General features: G+C 32.3%; 1 protein-coding gene across 2 annotated transcripts in view; it reads right to left on the bottom strand.

Moving 5' to 3' along the window:
• LOC124530226 (elongation of very long chain fatty acids protein 7-like) overlaps positions 1-25,788 on the bottom strand; it is a 103,748-nt gene that overhangs the window by 64,386 nt on the left and 13,574 nt on the right. The window contains exon 2 of one of the 2 annotated variants that reach the window (XM_047104277.1): positions 5,338-5,567. The gene's annotated coding sequence lies outside the window, so the exon portion shown is untranslated. Of the gene's footprint in view, positions 1-1,157; positions 1,374-5,337; positions 5,568-25,788 lie in introns of those variants that run through there. The other variant, XM_047104275.1, reaches the window with a different exon arrangement.

The following is a 25,788-nucleotide window of genomic DNA, read 5'->3' as shown; positions in this document are numbered from 1 at the left end:
TTGTAGCTGAAAGAAATACAGCGAATTTGTTCTTTACTGTTCATTAATTTATGTACCAAAAAAACAAAAATGAAAAATTTTACGTATTATTACAATTATGTCTTGCGATAGTTTTTCGTTAGGAACCCTAAATATTATAACGAGTTATTATAAAGTGTTCTCACAACAAAGAATTATTTTTATCATTATAATTTAATTGTTGAATATGATAAAAAATAAACACATATTAAAATAATAAAATTATGCTATTAAATGACCTTTTTCAATTTCAGAATTGATGGTAAATGTGGAAAAACAGATTCATGTAAGCGTGGAAAGGACAGTCTTATTCGATGAAAAAGCGCTATCAGATAACAACGCACATCTCTATCTCAAGGAAATATCATCCAGTAATAAGGAAAAGCCATATCAATTTATATTGAAGATAATTTTTAAAACTCGTATCTGCTACAGACTTGCGATCACATTCAATGAGCAAAATTTTCTCAAATTGATTTATTTATATTCAATACAAAAGTTACTCAAAATAATTACATTTACCAACATTGTAAACGGGTAAATAACAAAGGCGTTTATAAAACAAATACTACATATTATTTGCGTATTCTACGTACGTTATCTATTTGTTCCGGGATGTTTCTGATCTTGACGTATTTTTTTCTAACAAAGACGGCACGGAATAACTTGAATGCTAAGTACTTAATTAAAAAAAAATAAAGTTCCTATTGTATATGAATGCATGCTTTTTGTAGTACTTAAGTTCTCATTTGATATTTTATGTATTTTTTTAAATTTTTATGTATACATTAATAAATATATGTACTAATGGAGACGAAATTGACCAGTTAAAACGCGTGCATCTTAATCGTTGCTTACAAACTCAAACCTAGGCGAGCACCACTGAATTTTCATGTGCCTGAATTTGCATGCATGTAATTTGTTTTTCTAAATAATTTTGTGTTTGTCTATGAAGAAAGTAATCGCGAGGAAACCTGTATGCGGCTAAACTTTAACTCTTCAGAATCTTCTCCTCAAAAGAGGAGATGGCCTTAACCCAACCTTATAACAATGTTCAATCAAGATATTATATAATTCCAAAACGTTGTTCTAATAAATTATAATTAAAATAATTATTAAATAAATAAAATACTACATACCTTCTCAGTCGTTAATAATAATCGAATTCCGAACTAATTTATTAGTCACAAATTAGCGGACACAAATCCTTTAATGAATAATAGAAACGGATCACAATAAAAGCCTTCCTACATGAGGCCTGCCACAGACTGAATATTTTGCAAGAATTGTTTTCATAATATATACAAACAACTGTATGTTCTTTAGCCGGTTGAATTACATAGAGTACTGAAACAAATAGAGGCGTCTGTTCATTAGAACAGCCTTGCATCGTCCGGTTGTTTATTGCGATATATAATTGTGTAATCTTGTCTTGTAATATTTATTATTTCTGTATTATTCTTTACAATAATTGTTACATAAGTTACAATGTGCACAAAGGTATTATTCAACTTTGAAAATCCAATTTAATTGTCGCTGTGCAATTTATTTGAATGTGGTATTTTCCTTTTAAGATTAGATGAATAAAATTAATTACACTATTTCACGTTACATGAAAGTTTCCTTTCTATGTTTCCTTCACCTCGCAGCAGAATGTAAATGTTTAAGACAAATGAAAAAGGAAGTGAAAGTTATATAAAATTTAACATTCGTTGCAAGATTTGGTCAGCGCAATTAATAGATATATCGTCGCATTAAAATCAAATTTGATAAAAAAGTTTGTTAGTTTTGGCGGTACACGCATCACATCGCAGCTCTGTCGTATCTCAACTCTATGTTCAAGGCATTTTTTTTTAACTTTTTTTGTCATATTTACGTCTTTATTAGATTTTGGAAACGTCACAAAATGTCAACAATCACTTTTGTTATTCCATGTTTGAAAAATTGTTTACTGCAATTATCCTCTAGAAAATAAAGTATTATGTTTCGTAATGTTTGAACAAAATATGTATACTGTTTGCGTTTTTTTACAATCATTAACTTTGTACTTTGTGTCATAGGGGGTCATGAGTTTATTTCCCTCTCGAAACAAATATGTGGTATGTGCGTACATAATACGTATTATATAATGCGTTAATATTTTTTGTTGAAATTTTAGAACGTCTTACTTATTAGAATGCTTACAGAACATTTTATCTACGACTGAGTATATGCGTAAACCTTAAAAGAACTCAATGCGTTTTATATAATATAGTGAGTGTGTTCCTGAAAGTTTTTTCAATGCACGAATTTATTTAAAAAATAATCAATGATATATACCGTAGTTTGTTAGTTAGTTACGGGCTGTGTAAATGATTTCGGGGTAAATTATTTAAAAAAAAAAAAGTTCGCGTTTAGATTGTTACTTTTTCGTGTCAGTAAAATATTATAATTTTTTTAATGGAATAGGTTGTCAGACGAGCATATACGCCACCTGATAGTAAGTGGTCCACCATCACCCATAGACAATGACGCTCTAAGAAATATTAACTATTCCTTACATCGTCAATGCCAACAACCTTGGGAACTAAGATGCTATGTCCCTTCTGCCTGTAGTTACACTGGCTCACTCACCCTTCAAACCGGAACACAACAATACTGCTTACTGTTGTTTAGCGGTAGAATATCTGATGAGTGGGTGGTACCTAACCAGGCGGGCTTACACAAAGCCTTGCACCAAGTAAATATTGTTATCTTAATTTATAAGTGAACATAAAGAATACCTTTCTTTTAACGTTCCAAGTTACAGGCTCAGACCAAAATTAAATTGTACGTTACTCTTGATTTGGTTTTTACGATACGAGATGTTCTCAGTGATGTTAAGTTTCTGATACTTCAAATTAACAGAATATTCTTAAAATCGTGTATAAAATCATAATTTATATGATCTAAAAGTACTTATAGCGTTGTTTGTAAAAGTTGTATAAGTTTTAAATCTTTTTTGTATCATACATGTATGTATGATACAAACATGTATGATACAACACCTGATGTTAATAGGTTACCACTGACCATAAACATTGGTTTTGTAACAAATATCGACCATCTCTTAAAATAAAACGAGCGTTTAAGCAAAAGCATATAGCAAGTTGATAAACAACGTTAGAAGTTCTAATGCGTAATACATCAACAGCCTGTAAATTCCCACTGCTGGGCTAAAGGCCTCCTCTCCCTTTGGGGAGAAGGTTTGGAACATATTCCACCACGCTGTTCTAATGCGGGTTGGTGGAATACACATGTGGCAGATGTTTTCCTTCACCGCTGAGTACGAGATTAATTATAAAGACAAATTAAGCACATGAATCAGCGGTGGTTGCCTGGATTTAAACCCGCAATCATCGGTTAAGATGCACGTGTTCTAACCACTGGGCCATCTCGACTCGAATAATTAAGGTCATAAGTTAAAAAATATAAGTAGGAAAATCTATCTTATACAGAAAATATAAATGTCGTAAGTCACTTTCTTTATCCATACTATAAAAATCGGATCCGATGCTGTTTTAAATTATAAATTTTACTGTAGTATGGAACGTATCTTAATTAAAATCGTAATCTTCACGTAAGGGAAAGCGTTATGCCTTCCCAGGTAAACTTTTATTATCTTTCTCTTTATAATTGTTTAACATTAAAAAAAATCAAAATAAACTTTATTCAAGTGGGCTTTTACAAGCACTTTTGAATCGTCAATTAACATAACAATTAAGTGAAGCTACCACCGGTTCGGAAAGTAGATTCTACCGAGAAGAACCAGCAAGAAACTTATTCTTTTTCAACATTTAAAAAATACAAAGTCATGTTAGTTAATACAATTATTTAAATTAATATATTCTGCGTGGGAGTCAATAGGTATTAATTAATAATACTAGTTCTCGCCCTTGGTTTCGCGCTGTTATGTAGCGAAGTAGCCTATCCACGGAATGACTCCTTGGGATTCATACTTGCTTCGTATTAAATTTGGTTCAGTGGTAGAACAACAGATGGACTGTTATTAAAATACAATATTAGTACAGATTACTAAACCTCATTTTAGTTTTAATTCTCGCGGCATTTTTAATAACAATTTTAGTTTTTATCATTTCATTATTCTCAAACATTGTTGATTTTTAATTATTTACTTATTACATAATATTATATAGCAATTTAAACAACTTTGTTCCCGCAGGGGGTGTATTCATCTTAAAATGAAATTTTATTGTTTTGCCCATAGGATTTAAACTGCGATTCAACGGGGAAATGTTGCTATCCTCATTGTCAACATTCGTAACAGTAATTATTTCTATAGTTATAATTTTTTATTTTATTTTTTTGTGCATAATAAATTAAGGTCATGCCTACTGTAAATAATTCTTATGTCAACAAATATCGTTTAAAAAAAAACAAAATATTTAGAAATGATTGGCATTCCGTTGTATTATGTATTGAAATATAAAATATATTTAAATTATTATTTGTGTTTCCTCGTCAGTTCGTCGAAAACAAAAACCTTTAATTTTTATAAATGACACGTGTATTTGTTTATTGTTTATTCTGAAATTAAATAACAATGACGATCTTTTACGATAAGACCTTTGAAATAATTAATTTAGATTGTCTCAATACTTGGACAAAGTCCTGTCGATTCGTACTAAACATTCTTTGGTTTGTAGTTTATGCTATTTATATATACATTTATATATACATATATGCCTCTTTACGCTTCGTCAAATGCGGATTCCCACACAATAAACACACATAAATGAAAAAATATTAATAAGCTTAACATAAAATAAACACAAACTTCCTTAATTTGTAAGTAAATGAAAACGCACTGGTGCTTGTATAGATTTTATAGTCCTTTCTTGGAGTTCAAGACTTATTTTTCAAATTTCATTAAATTCGGTTCAGCGGTTTGGTCGTAAAAGAGCGACAGACAGGCTGACAGACAGAGTTACTTTCACATCAAAAACATAAATGTAAAATGCAAGCCAAGTACCATATTAAGATATAAGCCTTGGTTGTTGACTCCAACGACAAAAGAAGTGAGATCTAAATGTGTGCCAAGTACAACGACCAGTCCTGAATGTATTTATAACTACATAAAACATCATTTATTTCTATATCTTAGGATAAACTATTGTAGCCTAAAGATTGACTTGGCTAGTCCTCATAACTCAAACGTGGCTCCAAATGGTTCGGGTAATACACACGGTGCTGCTCGCCAGTACTGTTATTAGTACTTGGCTTTGACACGCTGCCGCGTGTCTAGATGAATAAAATCTGATCGAAGTACAAAATACTTACAATCTGTCAAGTAGACCAAGTAGAACAAATCTCGATGCTGGCGACGTTCAATACGGCATTGCTCGATGATGGTGCATGAACTCGTATTCCTCTTCTTCTGTAAGAGCACATTCTTCGAAGCACCAGAGTCCAGCAATCGCGAGAAGGACAGTGTACACCATGTAGTATATAATGTAAAGGAGAATTGTGAACAACATCGCTGTGGTCTTTTGAGTAGATGGTATACCAATCTGAAAAGAATATTTTTCTAGTAAATAATAACATAATTTAGAATTTGTTAAAATTAACTTAAAATAGTGATAACATTACGTAATTTTTATTACAATTGCGTTATTATTATTTTATGTGTTTGAATATTTGACGAGGTGTCGTACGATAACTATAAAATATTAATAAATGTTATAAATTTTTAAAACGTTTTTAAAATGTTAATTGTGAGTTATAAAAAATTAAAAGTAATATAATTGAATTCTCAAATCTCATTGGTAGTATAATAATGTAGATCATATTATATTTTTTTAATTGAATACAACATACGTACGATATCACCTTCTGCGATTTTTTTTACTTATTGTTAATAATGTATATTAATTACTGACAGAAAATAATTGTATTAGGGTATTTTTTTATAAATTAAGAAACTCTTCCTTTTTTTTTAAATATCGAAGTTAGTTTGTGTGTTAAGATTTGTGTACTATAATTTTATATTATTATATTCCAGATTGAAGGGTGAGTGAGCCAGTGTATACATTTCGGATATAACATCATTGTTCTCAAGGTTGATGGCGCATTATAGATACGATGGTGACCAATTATCAGAAGGTTTACCATCAAATGGCCTATTTGACCACTGACCCTGACGCCTACCATTTCATGAGAAAATAAAAACTAACTTATGTTTTTTAATTCAACAATTTGTAAAGCAAATAACTTGTGGTTACTGCAATTATGTATATAAAACAAGGTTGAAATTCTTATTGAAAATTTGAAGAAAACTCAGTATGAAATTTGAAACAACTTTATTTATATGGGTATTTGACTCGACAATAGTTTCCGAGAAAGGGAAAATCGTTTGACAGACAAAAGAAAAAAGTACAAATCGGTTTTGTTTATGATATTTCATTTGATATATAATATACGTGTGATTATTTTGACGGCCTCCATGGTCGAGTGGGGTGTACACCGGTTTTCATAGGTACGCCACTCTGAGATCCCGGGTTCGATTCCCGGCCGAGTCGATGTAGATTACCATTAGTTTTTTATGTTGTCTTGGGTCTGGGTGACTGTGGTACCGTCGTTACTTCTGATTTCCATAACACAAGTGCTTCAGCTACTTACATTGGGATCAGAGTAATGTATGTGATGTTGCCTCATATTATTTTTTTATTAGTTTGTCAATAGTAATAGTAATAGTTATTATACGTAATAAAACAGACAATAGAAAAAGGTGCAAATCGGTTTTGTTTTTGATATATCATTTGATGATATTTGTGTGATTATTACATTGTCAATAGTAATAGTAATCGTTATAATAAGTAATAAAACTCACATGATCTTGTGATCGTTCGCATTAGACGCGAGATGAATACTGAATTTAACAGGACAACGATATAATACCAATGAGTCACCTGTGTCGTGATCTCTTTAATATTTATTTACGTAAATTCCGAGTTTAATTTGTAGTCACGACTATTTGAAAGACGTGTCTGTTTGACTTTTCAGAGCCAAGATGGCCCAGTGGTTAGGGAGCGTGCAACTCAACCGATAATTGCGGGTCCAAACCCAGCACTATCGAATTTTCATGTGCTTAATTTGTTTTAGTAATCCATCTCGAGCTCGGTGGTAAAAGAAAACATCGCCTCCAATGAAATCCAACCACAATTGAAACCCCCAAACCCGCATTGGATCAGCGTGATTGATATATGCTCCTAGCCTCAGAGAGAGAGGATGCCTTAGAACGGCATTGGGAATTTCCAGGCTGTTACTATTATTTATTGACTTTTCATGGCGGTAACGAATATTTTAGAATTATTATTATTAATTCTTATATGACGCTGTATAGTTCAACAAAATACGAGATAAACGACTGTCTAGACCATCTCTTGCATACAATGATTTGGTATAAAAAAATTAACTAACAAATTCATAAATAGAATGTTTCATTTTCTAGTCTGCATATTTTAGCCAGTCGTAGTATATTTTAACGCCAAGCAACAATCCCTAGTATTGTGTTTACCGGGGGTGACGACGCATCTAGTGTAACAAAAGGCACAAGGGACATAAAATAAGTACCCAAAATTGATGGCACATTCGTTATATAAAGAATATATCGCACTCATAGTAATATAAAGGCACAATCCAAAAAAGTAGATTTTTGGGAAATAGCATTCAAAGATTTTAGATTCTTACATAACAGATATTTTTTTTAAATAACATTTTTATTATTTAAGTTGTAAACATGAAATTTGGCAGATTTGTTCTTTGATAAATACACTATCACAATGTATACATATTAAGAAATAATATTAAAAAGAAACTAAAATTAACAGCATTTGAAAAAACACTTTCAAATTAGACCCATACCTATAGTACAATAAACATAACGTAATGGAAGTAATAAGTTTAATTATTAAATATATAATAATTTACATACTATAACAAAGAAATAAGACATGATTCCATAAATAAAATTTACTTTAAGGCAATATAGCGATCGATTATGAATTAGACCCAATTGTTTATTACATTTTGCATAATACAAAATATTTAAAACCAAACTTATCAGGTTTTTCGTCGTAGAAGGACAAAAACGCGAATTGCGCCCTTGTAGCAGTAAGAGCGGGGAACTGGAACAGCTTATGGTTCTTTTTCTCTCTCTGTCAACGCTAATCAGTAACGCATCTAATCTTTTGCCTTTAGCTTTTAAAATCACAGTTCTCACAAAAATTGATTCCTTATATAAATAAAGGTGCGATATGCCCAGTGATTATTTACCCAGATCACCAATACTATGCGATAAAAATAGAAAGTGTTATTCCATAAAAAAACTGTTATCAATTAATAGTGTACAATAGGCCTGGCAGCATGCATTTCGACGCTTTTGTGCCCGTGACAGTTATTTGAATTTAGAACTCTTTTTTTACGGTTATTCGGAAAATATTTCTAAATTATCGTGTTAATTTTTGATAATTTGAGCTATCAAAATGTATTGTCGTATTTCTGGATGCCGTAATACATCCAAAAACAAATTTAAGGGTGTAAAATTTTACTATTTCTGTGGCTTAGGGATAAAAGAGTGAAATGGATAAATGCATTTATAAAACACACGTAAGTATACCTTCAATTATTTAAAAAATACTATTTGATTTTATTTATATAAAAATCACCAATTTTGTGGGTAACTGTTATGGAAGACAGTTTAATTTTCGTCGATCGTTGAATCTAACCTATAACCGTTGTTTCTTTTAGTAGTCTGCAGCGCCCATTACTTTCATTGTTAATCGGTAAAATACCCTGTTTTATAATTTTGATCATTGTAAAATCATATTTACAGACTTGACAGCTGCCAGCCTGCCACCAATGTGTATGGGAAGTTTCTTTTTTTACTCGCACGGTGTCTCTACTGTCGGGATTATAACGCCCTCTATTGTTTCTGCACGGTGCCTATTGGTTTGTAAGTATTGTATGTGGTAGAATGTCGTTGAATTTGTTTTTTTTTTTATAAAATGATTATTAAAATTGTTAATTTTTAATTTATTGGTAGACAATAGGCCTGGCAGCTGTGTCGATGAGTCGAGTCTTTGGGTTATTAGAGAGTTACTGGTGGTTTGTTAAATTGCATCTGATATAATGTGGTTGAATTTTATTCTTTTTTGTTTAATATTTACTAAAATTGTTATATTTTTAAATTGATAATTAACCTCTGCTAAAAATATAATACAATAGGAATTTTTATGCGCACTTGTTTTCTATGCGATTTGTTTGAACTTTGGACATTTTTTCTTTGTTATTTTCTCGAATGTTTTGTCATGATTGTTACGTACAATAGGAGGAAGGCAGGTCTCAGGTTTACCATAAGATTTTGAATACATTATTTATAATCAATATATGTAAATCTAATGTGTAAATTTATGTTCCTGCTTGATGTTGAGGTATGATATTAAGAACCTGCATTCAATTTTCGCTAGTTGAAATTCTGCAAGGTGGATTAGACGGTAGCTACATTAGGCATGTATAAAGTGTTGTAGTAAGCAATATGGGTCTTATACTGCTTGACGACCTCTATGGTCGAGTAGTATGTACACCGGTTTTCATGGGTATGCTACTCTAACGTCCCGGGTTCGATTCCCGGCCGAGTCTATATAGAAATAGAATAGTTTAGAAAAATGTCATTGGTTTTCTATGTTACCTTGGGTCTGACTGATTGTGGTACCGTTAGTTTTGATTATCCATAACACAAGTGCTTTAGCTACTTACTCTTGGATCATAGTAATGTATACATATATTTTTTTATACATATTTTAATAGAACAGGCGTTTGTTTTCCATCTCACCTGATGGAAAGTGTAGATAAAGACCAAGGTGGTACACACCCATCCAAAAGAAACCTGTTCACTTCTCTTAAAGGCTCCGGAGTCCAACTTATCAAAAAAAATAGACAAAGGAGGGTCGTTCCAAATCTTGGCGACTCTCACCAAAAACGAGCTGTCAAACCGTTTAGTTTTGGGTATGTCAACAATGTATGGATGAAACTTTTGTCTGCGCCTAGTAGTCCGATAAAAGAATGGAGATGGCTCAATTATAATAATCATAGCAATGTATGTATGTGTTTGTAAATATCTCGAATAAAAAAAAGTCTGAAGCCTAATTTTACTCTTACGAAGTCGTATAACTACTACACAAGGGACATAACATCTTAGATCCCAAGGTTGGTGGCACATTGACGATGTAAGGAATAGTTAATATTTCTTACAGCATCATTGTCTATTAGTGATGGTGACCACTTACCATCAGGTGGCCTATATGCTCGTCCGCCAAACTATATCATAAAAAATAGTGGCTTCTAGTTAGTCATACACCGTGTAAAATAGAAGGTCAACATTTGTAAAGTAATTAAAACATAATAAGAAAAAAAAAACGTAATTATATTAAGACTTGTTAAAACATGTGTATTTTTTTTTCTTAGTTGCAATATACAATTTTAGATAACTTAATTTATGTGGGAAGTAAACGTTTTCAGTTTACATTTGCTCGTAAATACAGATATTTATATATTTACACCGTGCATGATAAGTAACGCTTTATGATTTGATTAATAATCAATTTTTATTACGATTGAACGTTTCACAAATGTTAAAAAAATGTAAAAAGTTAAAAGTCTTGTTTATTTGGGGAATTTCTAATGAATAAGAATGAATTAATGTTATGGAATTGCATAGATACAGGTACAAACACAAAAAAAAACATTTAGAATGCCGAGTAATTTCCTTATAAGAAATCACTGGAATAAAAAATAATAATAAATTACTACTAAATAAAAAATGTATACTATGCTATTTTGATACAAAATAACTTCTCACTCCGGAGTTAAACTAACACATATCCTAGACACTAAATAGTCATAAGTCAAAAATGTCTATTGAATATAGATTAAAGAAGCCTTCACATACTTTATTTATTGTCAAAAATCCACCGCACCGGTTCGGAAATAAGCTGCTCGGAACCTGCGGTTGTGTGCACAATATATCCCGAACATCGAAAGGCAATATTAAAATCATTTAGTAAGGTATAACCGTTTCTTAATACAAGATGTGCAATAGCTAACCTATTGATGCGCTATACTCATTGCTTAATTCAAGCCTTTACAAGCATAAAGCACACAATCCTTAAAGGTCAATAAAGTTAATTGTGTATTATACATATTTGTATAATAAATTATTCTATTCATCCCTATTTCGAATGGATGCATTTTATGTATAAACATTGGTATTATTTAACTATAATTTATACACTATAACACTCAGAAATAGCTTCCTATGATTAATTTTTATTTTAAGTATATCATTATTTCTGAGAGCTGAGGTGGCCCAGTGGTTAGAACGCGTGCATCTTAACCGATGATTGCGGGTTCAAACCCAGGCAAGCACCGCTGTTTCATGTGCTTAATTTGTCTTTATAATTCATCTCGTGCTCATCGGTGAAGGAAAACGTCGTGAGGAAACCTGCATGTGACAAATTTCATCGAAATTCTGCCACATGTGCATTCCACCAACCCGCATTGGAACAGCGTGGTGGAATACGTTCCAAACCCTCTCGTTAATGGTAGAGGAGGCCTTATCTCAGCAGTGGGAAATTTACAGGCTGTTACTTTACTTTTACTTTACTTTATTATTTCTGAATTTACTCCTACTCCCAAAAAAGCAAAGTTTTCCTCTTTATAATAGTAGTATACATTTTGATTAGAATTTAATGTATTTTGTCTTTTTATTATTGAATGCATGATTGACTCGCAGATCAGGTCAGGGTCAGGTCCTGGGCTCAAAATTCGGATTAAAAAGTTATCCGATTTTCCTGTCTCGGTCGGTGCTCGAAAAATAGAAGTTGGCTTTGTTTAGACTGAGCTATTTTACATGATTTTTATTTAGCTTTTTCTGTCCCGATGATTTTTATCAAATCTTGGAAATTTAATTTTATCCAAGTGTCAGTTGCGGATTGAGCTGAAATTTTGCATACTTATGTAAGTACACCACGTGACGTCAATCATTACTATTAATACAAAAAAAATCTCAGGTTTGAATTATTATCAATTAAAATATAGAAACAAAAAATTTTAAAAACATGTTTTTAAATTTTTTTTGTTCTTTCCATATTTTTTTAAATTTAAATAGCTGTCATTTACATACTTTCAAACATAAAATATTATTAAATTAATAATGTCAGTAATGATCATAAAATACTTTAGAGGTTTATCAATTAATATATTATAATTAAATTATTCCTCTTTTGTTTTAGGATTGAAAGCCGTATTTGTTTAAATCCATTTGTACCGTCGTGTGGGTAATAAAAGTTATTTTATCCGTTACACAATTTAAGTGCTTTTGGTATTAGGACTGAGTGTAAGCCTGTAAGTAGGTACCACCCGCTTATTTATTCTATTGCTCAATAGCCTTACTCAGAAATGTCGTGTTCCATATGGTGAGTGAGCCACTTGTGTGTGCAACGATAATGATACCTTACAAATTGAATCGTTACTTAAACTATACTCAAACTTATAAAGACGTTAGTGAATGGTGAGGAAAGGATCACATTGTAATATTATGAGTTCTCCAGTATGAAACAAGAGACGCATTTTCATAACGTAGTAAAACGTTATAAAAATTATCTATCTTGTACTAGGCGACCCGCCCTCGCAAGGGGGCAATACTAATACTAAATATACTAAAGAATTTGTTTATTTACATCACATTGGAAACTCCTAAAATTATCAGCATTTCTATACTATATTATCCATGTATTATATATAAAAACCATCCTCTCGAATCACTCTATTTATGAAAAATCTAATTTTAAAGATCTAAACACACATAGGGATAGACAGCGGTAAGTGACTTTGTTTCATATTCTGTAATGATAACACAGTGATAAAGTAGGTAAGCCCGTAAACTCCGGGGTTTTTTTTTATTAATTCGCGTAATAATCATGCAACATTAAAATTAGCCGACGATTTTTTTTTTTGCGTCAGAACATCACGAATATGGAACCTACGAAAGATTTGCACGTGAGATTAGTACATCGTAGATGGCCTTGAGTTACTTTTTTTCAGTGTTACATATGGCCTGAGATGATGGCGGATAGGCAGCTTGACAAAGATAACGAGCTCAAATTTGCGCTACAATATTATTAAACCTATGTACATGACTTGAACGTTATTAAATACGACATCGACCTAGGTTGAAGCGGTAGATCAACCTAGGTTGATAAGCTAGGTTATTCCCCTATAAATAAGATAATCTTTTGTTATATTATATTATATATCAGTATTAGTTACGATTTCTTAATTATGTACACATCTTTTAGGCGTTGAAGTCGAGATTCGATTAAATGTGAACTAGTAGAATATGGAACTCTGGTGCACTGTGTGATGAAAGGATGTTCAACAGTGGATTGTAATTGCCTGTTTTATAGTAAAGAAAGTAAGAGCCCGTAAATTTCCTACTACTGGGCTAAGACCTCCTCTCCCTTTAATGAGAGGTTTTGGAACATATTTCACCAAGCTGCGGGTTCGTGGAAGGCATATGTGGCAGAATTTCGATGAAATAAGATACATGCAGGTTTCCTCACGATGTTTTCCTTCACCGCCGAGCACGATATGAATTAGAAACACAAATTAAGCACACACAAATGTACAGTGGTGCTTGCCTGGGTTTGAACCGGTAAACATCGGTTAAAATACACGCCTTCTAACCACTGGGCCATCTCAGCTCACCATTGGGCCATTTCAGCTGTTTTAGAGATTATTATTAATTAATTTGTATAGGATGGAGATAGTAGAATAGATGAAATAAATTAAAAATCAACAAAATTCTCGGGTTCAAATCCACTTTTTGCTGATCATCTCTATTTTCGATCGATATTTTCAGGGTTATTTTGTATTAATAAATGTACCTACTACAACCTTGTAGCTCCAGACTGTCTTTGGGATCCTTTTGACATAATACGTTTGTTCTAATCGATAAAGCTAAGTGCTCCTAAAAGTTTAGTTATTTGTATGAACGATTTTTTTTTATTTTGGTTATGTCTCTTGGGCCAGCGATTATACTGGAAGAATTTAGAGGTTTTAGTTAAGTAGTTAGTAGTGAGGTAGTATTTTCAAAATCATACAAAACCCTGTAAGTAAGAGATAATTATCTATATCCAAACCAATTATGGAGCATGATGGAATTTTCTCCAAATATTTTTCCCCAAGAAGAACACTTACTTGCTCCCTCAATTCGACAGAATAAATGTTTTTCTTTTTGCTATCGCGTAAGTCGTTGTATTATTCAGTAACAACTTTACATGTTAACAAAGATACATACATAATTATAGGTCAAGTGCATCTCGATTCGACGTCAGCATGTGACGCTAGACATAATTGTCGTGATTGTTTGTTTAAGTGATGCCACGGATGGTTATGTCATTTACATTGACGCATTTGTTTCCTGGGTTTTTCAACAAAATACGTTTTTTTTTAAATGTCTGGTATTTTGGGGAGGTTTAACTACTGAATAATTCTTAAGGTACACTTCTTCATTACATAGCATAAAACAAAGTCGCTTATCACTGTCTGTCCCTATGTAGTTATATAGTAGTATGTAGTGGTTTTGGCAGTCCTCTCGTGATGTTAACCTGACACTGCCTAAGAAATTCTGCAGAGACCGAAACAGATGAAAATCTGAAGGTGCAAGGTCAGGACTATACGGCGGATGCATTAATACCTCCCAGCCCAACTCTCGTAATTCTTGTTGAGTGGCTAAAGATGTGTGAGGACCACACCCCTTCTGTTGATCAATTCTGGCCGCTTTCTCTCAATTTCTTGCTTAAATCTCATCAATTGTTCGCAATACAGTTCTGAATCGATGGTCCTGCCGGGCGGTAACAGCTCATAATTAATGATGCCCTTCTAATCCCACCATACACACAGCATTACCTTGTTGCGAGTTAATCCGGGTTTTGCCTCAGTCTGTGAAGCTTGACCGGCCTTTGACCACGATCTTTTTCGCACGTTCTTTTCGTATGTGATCCACTTTTCATCACCAGTTATCAGCTTCTTCAAAAATGGTTCGGTTTCATTACGTCGTAATAAAGAATCACAAATGAGTATACGGTTCATTAGGTTTCTTTCAGTGAGTTCATGAGGCACCCATATATCGAGCATTTTTGTGTACCCAGCTTTATTCAAATGAGTCAAAACCGTTTTGTGGTCAATTGCCAGTTTTTCAGCTACATCGTAACTACTAATATGCCGATCTTGCTCCACTTTTTCAAAAATGGCATCAATTTTGTCCGTAACAGGGCGACCAGAGCGAGATGCATCTTTGATATCATAATTTCCGGCTTGAAAACGCTTAAACCAAACTTGCGCTACTCTCACAGATACTGCATTAGGTCCATAAACATCACAATTTTTTTTCGCGGCTTGAGTTGCATTTTTACCTTTTTTATAGTAAAATTTTAAAATGTATCGAATTTCTTCTTTAGATTCACTCATTTTAACAACAACAAAAACAAATGAAAATCACACAAATTCCTAATTTGAAATTGGAAGTTTTTTTTTTCAGCCTTTTGCCGTCCACTGCTGGACGAAAGCCTCCCCCATAGAACGCCAACCATCCCAATCTTGGGCAGTCCGCATCCATCCCGTGCCCGCCACCTTCTTCAAATCGTCGGTCCATCTTGTCACAGGGCGCCCTACACTACGTTTGCCTAAGCGCGGTCTCCACTCTAACACGTGTCGGCTCCATCGGCCATCAATGCGTCTGGAGAGCCAGCCCACTTCCACTTCAGCGAGCTAATTCTCCGCGCGATGTCGGTGACTTTAGTTCTCTGGCGAATGTCCTCATTTCGGATTCTATCGCCCAGAGAAACCCCAAGCATCGCGCGTTCCATCGCTCGCTGAGCGACCTTAAATTTGTGGACCAGTTCTACGGTGAGTGTCCACGTTTCGGCACCGTAAGTCATTACAGGTAGGATGCACTGATTAAAGACCCTGGTCTTAAGCGACTGTGGGATCGACGATTCAAAAATATGACGCAACTTCCCGAATGCCGCCCAGCCCAAACGTATTCTTCTTTTAGCCTCCTTCTCAAAGTTGTGCCGGCCAAGTTGTATAGTTTGGCCCAGGTAGATATATTCCTGCACAACTTCAAGTGGAGCGCCATTTACGACCACTGGTCCTGGGGATACATGATTGTTTGCCATAATTTTGGTCTTTTCAATGTTCATCCCGAAACCTACTCGTCTCGAAGAATCGCTCAGGCTGTTTAGCATCTCTTAATTATTTTCAACCGACTTCCAAAAGGAGGAGGTTATCAATCAATTCGTCTGTATTTTTTTTTTTTTTTTTTTTTTTTATGTTTGTTACCTCATAACTTTTTACTGGGTGGACCGATTTTGATAATATTTTTTTTGTTTGATAGGTAGTGCTTCCCGTGGGGTCCCATTTTTTTTTTTTTTTTCCGATGATGGTATCCATGTGAAAACGACATAAGTCTTAAATTTGCATTACGTGTATGCGCGACAAATAGGTGAATAACTGAAAATCACGTTAACCAATTTTGATAATTCTTTTTTTATTATAAAATATATACTTCAAGGGTAATTTGGTGAAAGTTTGGTAAGGTTCTGAGCACAGGATCCATGACAAAGTAACGGAACGGAAGGGAACGGAACAATTCTGAGGAGCACGTTAGCGATACTCGGTCGAATCTTTTATTTATAGGTTATTTGGATATTTGAGTCACCTTCCGTAATGTGGTTATGTTTATGTAATTATCATAGTCGAATATTATAATCAACTAGCTACCCACCCCGGCTTCGCACGGGTGCAATACTGATACTAAATATACTACAGAATTTGTTTATATACGACATCACATCGCAAACTTCTAAAATTGTCAGTGTTTCTTTACTATATTGTTCATGTATTATATACACAAACCTTCCCCTTGAATCACACTATCTTTAAAAAAAACCGCATCAAAATCCGTTGCGTAGATTTAAAGATATAGGGACAGAGAAAGCGACTTTGTTTTATACTATGTAGTGATGGAACTCCTATACGGCTCGCAGTTAGGGTGCGATATGGGGCAGAATTTCTTACTATCTTTAATCAAATTTTGTGTATGTGATGTGATGTCATATGATGTACGATATATAGTTGGTCTTTTTCAAAGTTTTTTTGCTGAGTTCGATTACAGCTCTTTCGAGGGATCCTTGTAGTTTACGCCGCGTGACGTATTAAATCCGCATTTTCGAAAGTCTATTTTTGCTTTATTCGCAAGTTTCCTTTGAAATTGTCCTCGAAGTAGTTTCTGACTCATATAAACGGAACGCTTAATCTATCCGTATTAAAAAAAATAGTTAGTCAACATCAGCTTCACTTAAAATCAAAAAATAAATAAAATTTTAACAAAAAGAAAAACCGACTTCAAACAAAACACTATTTTAAAACAAATGAATATGCACGAAAAAGTAATAAAAATAATTGCGTATTCAACATATTTTTTAGAGTCTTCCTAAGTTAAATGAAATGAAAAATATTAGACTACTTAAAAGTCGATTAACGATTATATCATGTAGTTATAATTATTGTTATATTTGGAGTCGGTGTCAGCCAATAAAACCCTACAGTATATCTATCAAAAAACAATACGAGAATACTTTAACAAATATGTTTTTTACAAATTACCTTTAACACAATAATATACTGGATCAATCAAGGGGCTCGTATCGCTTCTTTCTTTTGATTGTTGGGGCAAGGGCACCGTGGCTGACAACGGCTCCAAATATACCAATAACTATAACTACATGATATAATCGTTAATCGACTTTTAAGTAGTCTAATATTTTTCATTTACTTTAACTTAGGAAGACTCTAAAAAATATGTTGAATACGCAATTATTTTTATTACTTTTTCGTGCATATTCATTTGTTTTAAAATAGTGTTTTGTTTGAAGTCGGTTTTTCTTTTTGTTAAAATTTTATTTATATTAATTTGGAAGTGCCTTCTTTAAAATTAAAACTTTTTAATGATCCCAAAACCAGCCAGATACAAATGGTATAGCCAAAGAGATTTTATTAGAAGTTCATACATACTATATGCGAAAAGACTTTTTCCCCAACCTAATATTTTAGATTTGAGGTTATTGACTGATCAAATAATACGCATAAAGAAAATTTATAAACGTATTTAGGCCATAATGATTGACTTAATTAAACGTATTTCATATTCTTATGTAATAGGTAGGAAAAAAGGTTGAATGGGCAGCCTGATAGTCACTACAATCACTTATAATAAACGCTTTAAGAAATATTAATCACAACTAAGGGGCTAATGTTATGTCCCCTTTGCCCGGGGTTAACAGTAATCCTAAGTTGTTGTTCAAAGGTAGCATGTATGTTTGGTAAGTTGTGTTTACCCGCACTGCATGTAGTCATATCAAGTATACAGTTAAATAATTTAATTAATAAATATTAGATTTTGAAAAATGAACAATATCAGCTGTTTTTAAGAAAAAAACAATTGTATTTACAGAATCAAGTTTGAGAAATATTATATATAAGATAGGAACGATCGCTTTGCGAGATTTCTGTGATGCAATACTGTAAATATTAAAACTACATACTCCAGTCACTTAGCTACCAGACAAATTTAAGAGAAATTCTCAATAAATTTATAGCGACTCGATTTGATATTTGAACCCAAAACCTTAAAATCTGCAAGTAAGGCACTAGATAATAATTGCTTATAATAATTATATAGTAGTTGTTATTCTTATATTTCGTTTTTCCTTCGGAAGTTTCCAGAATGACCTGTCACAACGGAATCCGGTGTACAGTTGGTGTGCAATCGTCTTTCGCAAGTCACCTTTCTAGAAGTATATGAATTAAGTTAACGGAACGAGATTTATGCTGGCGTTCCACGGCGAGCGATAAATGCGTAGATTTATATTTCTTAGTTTATTTTGTAAGAAATTTGTTTATTTTTTCTTGTTTAATGATAAACATATTGTATTTATATTCTTTCTTGTATTTATTGTAACTTATTGTATAACGTAAAGTCTGGTTTTTAAAAAGTTTTTCTAAAAATAAATGGATACTTAAAAATGTTGAAATAAGGTAAGTGTTACTTAAAGTTACAAGATCAAGGTGATATGCCACTTTATGAACTAGTAACAAAAATTAACAGTGTGATTTACTAAAATATTTCATTTTTTTTTACTTTTTTCAAACAAAATTATTTATTAATTTATAGGGTTACGATACTTTAAAAAATATTAGTGTCTAATTTACAAACAGTACTTCTAAAACTATATCTCTACATGGCACTTCCTCCGATAAATTAAAAAAAATGTAGTTTATTCTAGTGCAAAATAATGTAAGAATCAAGTTTACTCACAATGAAAAATTTTCATTTAATGTAACAGTTCAGAAACAATACTTACGTCATATAATACGTCAAGACGAACATTACAGTTCGCACATTTCTATTGTTTTATTGAATGAACTATGCCAATACTATAGTAATACGTAATAAACATCAGCTAAGCAGATATAATAATTGATAGAAGTCAAATTGTGCTAGCCCGTCTGGATAGGTACCAACCACTCATCAGATATTCTACCGCCAAATAACAGTACTCAGTATTGTTGTGTTCCGGTTAGAAGGGTGAGTGAGCCAGTGTAACTACAGGCACAAGGGACATAACATCTTAGTTCCCAAGGTTGGTGGCACTTTGACGATGTAAAGAATAGTTGATATTTCTTACAGCGTCATTGTCTATGGGTGATGGTGACCACTTACAACCAGGTGGCCCATATGCTCGTCCGCCAACCTATTCCATAAAAAAAAAAAACAAATTATTTTTGATTTTATCGCGGTTTTGTTGAAGTAATATTCTTTGGCACGTAATGAAAAACTTTTAGTGAATTAAAATGTTAGAGGTAAGCCGTCAATTAAAGTGTCAATTCGCTCAGACAACTTCACACCTTATCTTGCTTTACTATGTTTTTTTTTCTAATAGTTTTTTAAATAGTACTGGTTAGAAAATATGTTAAATTTATCATAATAGTATTTATATTTTGTTATTAATAAGTCGATTATTATTATTATGTAATTAATCACTTGCATGCATATAAAAACTATTTTTAATTACGCCGAAGTTGAACTTCTCACGCGCGTACATTAACATGCGTGAACTTTTGTTTTAATAATGTAATTTTGTATATGTTTAGCATCGTTTCAAATTCTATAATTCTATTCTTGGTGAGTCGGCTGCGAGAGTACGTATAATGAGAATACATTGGCTTAAAATTTTACTTCGTGATCTTAATTCCGATCAAGCACCATTGAGTTTGACTCAAGTTCTATATTTGTGGATGTATTCTAACTAGTTGAACCTGCGGCTTTATCTGCACATTATTAAAAACCTTATCTCTTCACCTACATCATTAATGTCTAAAAGTAACCTTAGTCCTTTCGGGATTCAAACTACGTCCATAGCTAATTTCATCCAAATTTGTTCAACGCTTTAATCCTTAAGAGGTCAGAAACAAAGTCTATTCATGTATGTTCAACGTTAGAAACATCGTGGAGAAACCTGCTTTAGCTGGAGGATATTCAAAACAGCCGATGGTATACGTTTCAACCCTTACCATGTGAAGAATTGTTCGGTTATTTTCCTTTATCTTTACGTAGCATCTTTTAAAGCTATATCGTTTAGCTTTATCTTCGCAGTGGAACTCAAACCTAATCATTAATTGACGCTACTTAAAGTTAAACACTTCTAAAACTGTAAGCATATCCTCTATTATTGCAAAATCGACCTTAATGAGATTACTTTAAAGTAAAATTTTCCTAACATTTTGAATTAGACTTAACTTCCTTTTTTAAAACCTCAAAAATAATGATCTTTTTGTACATGAAACTATCGATGTGTCATAAATTTTGTGTATTTAAATAAGTTACATTTAGTTAGATATCGACTACAGCAGGTGGAAACGTTAGGTAAATTAAAAAAAAAGATGAAAATGAAGATTTCTCTTAAAAGCGGAATAAAAAATATAAAGTACTAGTTTTTGCTTCCCTCGCTTTTTGGGGGTTGGCCGTCATCTGACAGCTATGAAGAACAGCTTATGTCCTTCCTTAGATGTTTTATTTTTTAATCAAATTTTATCAAAGTCTATTCAGAGGTTCGGTCCTGATAATTCAACAGACATACATATACACAGAATTACTTCTGTATTTTTAATATTAATAGTTATTAATGAATAACTCACGTTAATATTTTATATATTAATAAATATTTAATACATCTAAATTACTTAGTGCCGAGTTAAACTTTATTCTTGATTGAGAGTTAATTGGAGTTCAGTTCTAATCTATATGTTCGTGTAATGTTCAAAATCAAAACCATAATTAAAGGTTTAACAAAGATAAATTTAGCAAATCGCTGAAACGAATTTCTCAAGCAGTCAACAAATTGATAACATTGCAATTTAAGATTAAGTAACTATGAAGATATTAAGTAGTATTTGTTTGTAAGAAATGAGAAAAAAAAAATTGATTCTAATAAAAAAAAACCAACAAATCAGTTCTCCGCTCTCCTTATTGCCATTGGTTAATGTATCTCAACACGAAAATGCGGCTGGTGTCCTTGGCCCAAATGACCACTGGTGCATATTTTGACATGAAGTCTTTGGACTTCAAAAACTTCACTACACTAATGATTAAGGTGCCTTAATTTCTTATACCGTCTGTTTGAATAATGTTTCAGATAAATCATTACAAACATACATTGCTTTCACTTTTAATTCTACTAGGTAACAGTAGTCTTTAGGCTTTATCTCGTTGAGATTATTTTTATACATTTTAATTTAACTATAGCTGTATATAAATATTTCACAAGTACGTTTTAGAGTTTCAGCAATCGGTTTAGCAAAACATGCACGCAGTTTTAGTACCGTTGGCAAAACAATCAAAAACAATGTGCTATAATTACTAAGAAAGAAGAAATAATTTTACAATTTTTGTACAGGAGTAGTTGGCTAATAAAATTACGATATAATCTTAAACTAAATATTAAGACGAAGATCTAAGAAAGTATTGCTTTTGGTCCCAATACGAAGTGAGGTGGACCTGTGCGTAGTAATTGTGTATAGTAGGCATTACATTACAGTAACTTGGTATGAGCTAAACAGATTATTAAGTTAGGAGTATAAGAGATTCAGTCAAGCATTCTAGATACAATAAGACCCATAATTTATATTTTTAAAAACAGATTTTTTTAAATATAAAATTTCAATTAAACTAAGTCTGTGTCATGCTCGAAAAGGTGTACTTTTACGGAAAATATTTAATAGTTTATTTAAAGACACAGCTGGGAAGTAGATTAAATCAAGAAATTGAAATATATGCAGGTTTCCTCACGATGTTACTGGGTACCGTTGCAAACAAGATGAACTATGCAGTTGACCTATAGTTCAAATTCAGTGGCTCATTTTGGCTTTATTTATAATTATTTCTGGAAATACAGGTCCTACTTCTGTGTCAACAAAATCGCTCTCGAGATTAATTAAAACAAAACACTAACGACAAAGGAGGATAAATCATGTACATTATTGTTATTTCATACGTCTTCACAAGTTTTGTAAGCATTAGAAAGAGACAAAACATTTTTATTCATATCTATAAACACCCATCTCGTACGATGTAGTGTTGTAACTGTACCGGTTGTCGTTCATGCATCCTTGAAACACTCGCCGATAGGGTAATGCTTAACAAAACGTGAAATAAACGCTTTCAAATGCATTCCAATTTTAAAATTATATTTTAAATCATAAAGATATTTTTTTTTAATTGCACAGTAAAAGAGCCAATAATCTGTGTAATAGAATGCCAAAAGTTATGAGTTTTTTTTAAATTGTTATCACTTATACGAATTTAAATGTAATTATGAATGACATGTTTATATAGTTATATTACGCATAATATTATAATTATAATACGCACTTTATTTTTACGCCTATAATTACGTATAATATTTAAATTTCATACAATAATATAGACTACAATGAATGAATACGATTATATTCAATACGCAAATAAATTAACTAGTCTAAATAAAATTTTATTTTTAGTGATGTAATTGTACGAAAATAAATAATTATTCGTCAATTGGCACGCCGATTGGGGGGTAACTTATTCATAACTCTTAACTTAATAATTACGCAAAATCGTATTTCGTATTCGCTGAGATGGCCCAGTGGTTAGAACGAGTGCATCTTAACCGATGATTGCGGGTTCAAATCCAGGCAAGCACCACTATATATATGTGCTTAATTTGTGTTTATAATTCATCTCGTGCTTGGCGGTGAAGGAAAACATCGTGAGGAAACCTGCATGTGTCTAATTTCATTGAAATTCTGCCACATGTGCATTCCACCAACCCGCATTGGAACCCACAGCGTGGTGGAATATGTTCCAAACCCTCTCCTTAATGGAAGAGGAGGCCTTATCTCAGCAATGGGAAAATGTACAGGCTGTTACTTTACTTTACTTTACTTTACTTTATGCTATTATCAGTATTGAAATGGAACCATTGAATCGCCTGACAATTTACATTAAGGAGTGTGTAATGTCAATTTCTTTAGATTTCCGTCACGAGATATCGAACAGGAGATTAGCAATACTTACTAATTTTATAAAGAGGTAAGTTTTTAGGGTTGTTTTAATTAAAGATACTTCTACCATTGAAACGACTCCAACAATTTTATTACCATTACAAAATTACGTCACAAGAAATGTTGAATATACTAATTTCTTTTATAATATAATTTAATTCTTGAAGTAAGTGTTTATGGAAAATAATTCAGATATAAAGCGCTATTGCGCTGCTAAATCCGCGGTATATTTGTAAGGACTGTTTTGCCATGACATGTGAAACTTGTTCCAGCACTTGAAGCTTCAACAGGGCCATATCTTTCGGGATACCTCGACGTCATTCCTAATCCTAACACAAGCTTAAGGTAATAAGAAGGACTAATACATATATAAAGCCCTTAAAAAGAACATTGCTAATATTATCTTTTTTTTTTTAAATAGTGATTCATACAAGAAATAATTCTATATTAGAATTGCTTTTATAAGGGTTTGAGTGAGTTTGTGTCGAATCTCTCGTTTATAATACGACGTATTCGTCAACCTTGACTCACTTGCCAATCGCCACGTATATGAGTTCGACGACCATAGTATCGAACATCAATAAATAAACAATTAAACTTTCTATTCAAGTCGCGTATGGATGCAGCAGATATAAATGACAAAGCGTCCATCTGACATGTGACAACAGTGGTGCCTTTGTTGATGAGAATCTTTACAAACAAACATTACTTATACTTATAGAAATGTTGCTTAAATTGTAAATTCAAAAAAAGAATAATATTCATGATTAAAAAATGTATCTTGGCTAAAGATTGCTTTCATATTTTTTGTTAGGGATATTCATTCGATCGTATGGTACCCTGGTAGTTTGGGTGAACTAGTGTTAGTTATATAGGACGATGTTAGGAATGATTCATAGTTTTACAGTGCTTAATGTGTATGAGCTTACTATAGTGGTTTACAAGCTGCCTACCGTAAAAGTCGCAGGTTCGATCCTGATCCATTTGGTTATTGTCTTACCCAATTCTAACAGAAGTGAAAGGAATATTAGTAATTCCTTATTTAATTAGGGGCACTGCTTGCATTCTTTTTTTAAAAAGTGGGTCATTTGTAAGTCTATCTGTTCATAAATAAAATTAAAATCTTAGCCTAATCGTTATCTAAAATCATTTTGGAATGCTTATTAAGGCACACGATGCAATAAGTCTTTAGTGCGATGCGTATTGACGCAATGCGTTACCGATCATAAACATTCACCTTGACCGACTAAGGTACGCTTAAGTCCGACACTTAGAACGAGAGCACTTGACCAGGAAATATAAGTGAATAATTTATGACGAAAACAAATTCAGAACGGAATATTTAAAAAAAAATTTAACAAAAAGAAAAACCGACACTAACTAGAAACTATTTTAAAACAAATTCATATGCACTAGAAGTAGCAAAAATAATTGCGTATTCAAAATATCACCTTAGTAAAAATGAAATGAAAAATATTAGACAACTTAAAATTCGATTTAAGATTATATTATGCAGTTATTGTTATATTATTATTATATTATATAAATTAAAATCAAAGCAACAGTAATAAAATGATCAGAAAGGACGCTGGTGGAAATTCGTATTCGAAAATGAACGAATTCGTACTAAAAACAGCTCTTTAAAATTCAATAATATTTTTTATTTTAGTGAATTTATTATTATTTTTATAATAATTAAGTTGAATTTTTTTCTGACATATTCCTCGTAGTCTTTCAGTCGAATTTTTAGAGTATTGTAAGCCATAGTTATAAAATATTAAGCTGACTAACGTCAAAAATATTCGTACAATTTGATGACCCGCCATTTTATATAGTAGTGTCATCATATTTAAACGTGGTTGTACCCCTTTTTTGTCAAACCGGTTTAAGCAGTTTGTCTAGCTTGACAACATGTATGTAAATGTGCTTTTACAAATGAACACCTTGACAATTACTAGTATCCTATTGCTGAATATTTGAAGTTTATTCTACCTTGCTGGTGGAAAAAGG

This window comes from Vanessa cardui, chromosome 6 (genome assembly GCF_905220365.1).
Source record: "Vanessa cardui chromosome 6, ilVanCard2.1, whole genome shotgun sequence".
Classification (NCBI taxonomy): Eukaryota; Metazoa; Arthropoda; class Insecta; order Lepidoptera; family Nymphalidae; genus Vanessa; species Vanessa cardui.
The sequence above is the reverse complement of the archived record's forward strand: the minus strand, read 5'-3'. Positions and strand labels throughout refer to the sequence as shown.